We start from the raw sequence: 6,000 nt of genomic DNA on the forward strand, positions 1-6,000 counted from the left end.
TTTGCAAGAAAACCTGAAATGAAAGAACATTTTGCTAACTTTATGCAAAAGATCTTTGACCATGACCAAGCAGAACCTACTCCACCACTTAAACCTGGTGAAGAGATTTGGTACCCACCAATCTATCACCCTCAAAAACCAAGGCAGAGTAGTTTTTGATTCTAGTGCTCAGTATGACGGCATCTCATTGAATGACGTACTTCTTAGCGGCTCTGATTTGAATAATACACTGCTTGGTGTCCTCATACGTTTCCGCAAAGAGCAGGTTGCAGTTGCTACCGGTGTGCAGCAAATGTTTTACTGTTTCATGGTTAGAGAAGATCACCGCAACTACTTGATGCTGCTTTGGTTTCAGGATAATGACTTCAACATAGAAATTATAGAGTTCAGGATGAAAATGCATGTCTTCAGAAATAGTCCTTCTCCTTCCATTGCCATTTATATTCTAAGACAAATAGCTAGGCAAGGAGTGAGTATGGAGACGATGTACAGTTCATCCTAAGAACTTTCTATGCAGAAGATGGACTTATATCTGGGCCTACTGAAGCCGAAGCATTCAGTCTCCTGCAGAAAGCTAGGGAGATGCTTGCAGGATCTAATCTTAAAGCGGAGTTCCACCTGAAAAAAAAATTAAAATCAGCAGCTACAAAAACTGTAGCTCTATTTGTAAAATACAGTCACTTACCTGTCCCTCGATCCAGCGGTGTCCTCACCATAGCTGGTTTCACCAGCCGTCTTCTCTCCCTGGTGCCGGCATCTTCAGTGTGGGCACCCAGTGACAGCTTGTGGCTTCAGAGCCGGGTGCCCACTGCGCATGCGTAAAAAGCGCTGCACTTTATGAATGGCCCCGTAGTCTTCTGGGACCTGTCACGTGTCCCAGAAGACTATGGGGAGGGAGGGGGGTGGACAACTTCTGCTTCCGATCGCCTAGGCGATTTGGGTACCCGCTCCCCCCCCCCCACTCCCCAAAGGTGCCAAACCTTAATGGGGAGTGGGGGACAAAGGATTAAAGAGGAACTTCCCTTTTGGGTGGAGCTCTACTTTAAGTTACACAAGGTGGCATCCAATAGAAGCTCAGTAGTAGAAGCATTTCCTGCAGATAACAGAGCTAAAGAGTTAAAATATTTTGTTCTAGGTGACGATCCTTTGCCCCTTCAAGGAGGAGGAGTAAGTTGGAATATCCAGACCGACAGTTTTACCTTTCAAGTGTCCAGAGAGGTGAAGCCATACACACAGAGAAGTGTCCTAGCCACAGTAAATAGTCTTTTTGGGTGTGCAGCCCTGAACACTATGCAAGGCAATGCCTTAGTTAAAGAGCTCTCAATAGATCATTGTAATTGGGACTTCTCACACTCACCAGAAAGGAAAACTCAGTGGAGAACATGGGCAGAGGACTTCATTCATCTTGAAGATTTCAGTATTCCCGGACCTTATGTGCCAGTGTTACTAACATCTACAGTGCGAAGAGAAGTATGTGTCTTTTCTGATGCTTCTACTGTGGCGATAGCAGCTGTAGTATATCTCAAGGTCATAGACAGCGACTTCTGTTCCTCACTGTATTTAGCTATGCCAATCATTTTCACCCACACTCCTCCCATATGTGATGAGTGGAGAGCATTGAAGGTCCAAGTGCATCTCTGACCTAGAAGGTAATTCTGGATCTCAGGATCTTCTGAGTGTATTTGGAATCCTTTGCAGGCTCCTACGAAGTTTGTTCCTTTGTCGGATCAGAATTGCTTGGCTGGTCCATGGAGAGACAGGAATCTTCTAAAGGATTTAATACAGTTTGAAGATTACATTGATTCAATCACTTCCAAATGAAGCACTCTAGTATTTAAAAGAGTGAAAATCACAGCCCATCTGTTACTGTCTGTAGAGTGTGCCCTAGTATGATGAGATGTTATGTTCCAAGGCCCAAATACATCAAGTCCTACATCTGAGAATGGAGGAGCTATGGCAAGTCTGTCTGGTGGGAGATCTGACATTTTCTGTTCCTGCACGTTTCCTCTCAACTCCCTGCAGATGATACACTTATGGACAACACTAGAAATGATTTTTTTAGCTCCATTGATCCATAAGCCTGACGAGCGTAGTGCACCTTCGGTAAAATGACAGCCGTGATGTGCTACCCCCTCATAGTAGCATTTGACTAACAGAGTGTCTATGTGATGGTTGGCTGGAATTACAAGAAGTACAAGATGGTGTTTCTCATTCTCGGTCATGTTTGTAATATGCATACGCCCTTCTACTCTGATTAGTCAACCCTCCAAACAAGAAAACAAGTGGAAAGAGGAGAAATAAAATGTTCAAGTAGGAGATCCTATTTTGTTGAAAGACCCTCAAGCCAAGCACAATGTATGGCCAATGGGTCTTATTATGAAAGCCATTCCAGTAAGACATAAGCGTTGGAGCTCCCTTGATTTAGTATCAAATCCAGAACACACACCTTCTGATCATCAAAGCAATGCCTTCACAGCTTGGCAGACCTGCTTTTCAGGTCAGGCTTTCATGGGGATGTCGATCACCACACTTGCTGGTAGCCATTTTCCACTTTACATCACTGGGGTGCAGCAGTGAGGTCCATCTTGCTGGTCTTTGGCGTGTTGTCTTGGTGATTTGCTTGTAGAAGGGAGGAATCCTGGACAAGCCCCCACGTGTAGTACTACCCCCGAAGGAGTTATGATGGACTGCTGGACTCGACCTTCCCAAAGACTTCAGATCCTCTGACACCCCAGACTGAGTATACAAGTTTCACAAATAAATCACTGAGTGACACTAGTACCCAGCTATAATGCTTTTTTTCAAAAAATGCAAACACCATACCAATTAGTAAAGCAACCAAATATATTGTCATAAAATAAAACGTGTTAAGGCAGGAAAGAATTAAAGATGAAATGAATATTAGTGGTAGCAATACACTTAATTACATGAAAATTGTGAGTAACTTGGCCCAGGCTTTACCAATCAGCTTACACTCTAATACAGGCACCTATAGTATCATAAGGGCAGCCCGGAATGGATATTATGAACTTCCAGAGGCTAGGCAGCCTTAGGCCCTGGAGTGGCTGATAGGTTCACGTTTACCTGAAGGACTTCAGTGTTCAGAGAGGTGAAGAACTGCTAAAGTCTATAAAAATACTATAAAACAGGGAGAAAAAAAACTAGAACAATGAAAAAAAAGTTATTTCTGCTAGCATGGTTGGGGCCCTTTTGGTAGTGCACTAATGGCGACGCTGAGTGACTGCCAGGTGCTCCCAGTTCAAGAAGGTGAGAATTTGAGGAACAGATCTGGCAAGAATAACTTGAATGAGACTTAACAGCAATAAAAAAGACAAGCAACTAATGCAGGGAAGGGTTAGATGAGTCTGAGCTACTAGGGTAATCCAGAACAGGTGACGTGGCACTGTTCAGTGATATGCTGCGTAAGTATGGTAATGTCTAAGGAGCCTGACAGTAAACTGTGTAACTGAGGTTTGGCTGGGTTTTGTAGTGCAGTGTGTTTGGTGGGTTGGTGACCCTCTCACCAACCCTGTGCTCCAGAAGTGGGTTCCAACAGCAGTGGGGCTCTTCATGGATCAATGGCTTGAGCTCTGGTGAACCTGCTCTGTACTGCTGCAGATGATGATCGGCAAACCCACTCTGGCTGTGGATGCAGATGATGACTGGGTGGCCTGCTTTGTAAGCTGTGGATGCAGATGATGACTGGTTGGCCTGCTTTGTAAGCCTGTGGATGCAGATGATGACTGTTTGGCCTGCTTTGTAAGCCTGTGGATGCAGATGATGACTGGTTGGCCTGATTTGTAAGCCTGTGGATGCAGATGATGACTGGGTGGCCTGATTTGTAAGCCTGTGGATGCAGATGATGACTGGTTGGCCTGCTTTGTAAGCCTGTGGATGCAGATGACGACTGGTTGGCCTGCTTTGTAAGCCTGTGGATGCAGATGATGACTGGTTGGCCTGCTTTGTAAGCCTGTGGATGCAGATGACGACTGGTTGGCCTGCTTTGTAAGCCTGTGGATGCAGATGACGACTGGTTGGCCTGCTTTGTAAGCCTGTGGATGCAGATGACGACTGGTTGGCCTGCTTTGTAAGCCTGTGGATGCAGATGATGACTGGGTGGCCTGCTTTGTAAGCCTGTGGATGCAGATGATGACTGGTTGGCCTGCATTGTAAGCCTGTGGATGCAGATGATGACAAGTAGGTCGCTCGGGCAGTTGAGTGCCCTGGGGCTTAGCACTCTCCCTGGACATTCGTTCCTTTCTCAAGTGCCTGACTTTTCCCAGGCAGACAGTAAAGACAATCCCCTCATTTCCCCCTTGAGTCCTCCAGCCTCCTAGGATTTGTAGTTTCTGTAACCATCCAGCAGCATAACAGTCTCTCCCCGTGTGACTACCTGTCTCAAATTGCTTTGCAACATCGCTGTATTCTTCTTTCAGCTGCTGATTTGCTGAGCACCGGCTTCTGATGGAAAGGTGAAAGAGCAGGCGTGGGAGGAAGATGGCGGCAGCCACACACAAGCCCACCGCTGTAGAGCAGAGCGGCTCTAGTCCTTGTGCAGGGACTTTTGCGGGGGAGGAAAGCAGAGCGCTCATGTGTCTCTCTGATGCAGGCAGTTGGGGAAAGAGTTGGTTTGCACCAAATAGAGGCACCTGGCTATACTATGAATATTAGCAGTGATTAGCAACTATGATCTGTGTTGTTTAACCCTTTGCCTACCGGGCACTTCTACCCCCTTCCTGCCCAGGCCAATTTTTAGCTTTCAGCACTGTCGCAATTTGAATGACACTTGCACGGTCATGTAACACTGCACCCATATGACATTTTGATCATTTTTTTCACACAAATAGAGCTTTATTTTGGTGGTATGTACTCCCTGCTGGGTGTTTTATTTTTTGCGCTGTAAACAAAAAATAGAGCAAAACAATTGAAAAAAAAAGTTTTTCTTTGTCTCTATTATAAAATTTTGCAAACAGGTAATTTTTTTCCTTCACTGATGTGCGTTGATGAGACTGCACTGATAGGCAGCGCTGATGGGCACTGATAGGCAGCACTGATGGGCACTGATAGGCAGCGCTGATGGGCACTGATAGGCAGCACTGATGGGCACTGATAGGCAGCACTGATGGGCACTGATAGGCAGCATTGATAAGAGGCACAGATAGGAGGCACTGATAGGCGACATTGATAGGCGGCACTGATGATGCTGAACTGATGGGCAGCACTGATGGGCAGCACTGCTGGGCACTGATGGGTGGCACTGCTGGGCAGCACTAATTGGTGGCACTGCTGGGTGGCACTGCTGAGCACAGCTGAGTGGCACTGCTAGGCACTGCTGGGCACAGGTGCGTGGTACTGCTGGGCACAGGTAGGGGGCACTGCAGGGCATAGGTGGTTGGCACTGATGGGCACAGGTGGTTAGCAATGATGGGCACATGTGGTTAGCAATGATGGGCACAGGTGGGTGGCACAGGAGGGAAGCACTGCTGGGCACTGATCATCAGGGAACTGATGATCAGTGCTGATCACTTCTCTGACAATTGCCGGTTATCAGCAATACTTTCCGTATGCTGTGACAGTGTGGGGGAAGTGCAGCCGATAACCAGCAATTGTATTTACTCCATGATTCGCTGTGTCATTGGACACAGCTGATCAAGTGGTAAAAGGCCGCTGTGATTGGCCATTAACCATATCATGTGATTAGCTGGGTGCCTGCCGCTGGGGGTGTGTTCTTAAATGACGTCCACGTCATCCCAGAACTAGACAACTGCGCTGTAGCCATATTTCAGCTATACCGTGGTAGGGAAGAGGTTAAAGAGAGTTTGTAATCTTGTACTATGCACAATTTTAAAAAAAATGATTTTTCTGTTGTAAAAACTCTCCTGCTAATTCTGACCCCCTAATGGAGTAATACTTTTCTGCAAACACATGTCAATATATAACATTTAGTGAAAAATATACATCCTCATATTCCAGCACTGGATACCAATATGGCAAATACCT

Source organism: Staurois parvus, unplaced genomic scaffold, assembly GCF_062004578.1.
Source record: "Staurois parvus isolate SC_StPar_1 unplaced genomic scaffold, SC_StPar_1.0 ptg000143l, whole genome shotgun sequence".
Lineage (NCBI taxonomy): Eukaryota > Metazoa > Chordata > Amphibia > Anura > Ranidae > Staurois > Staurois parvus.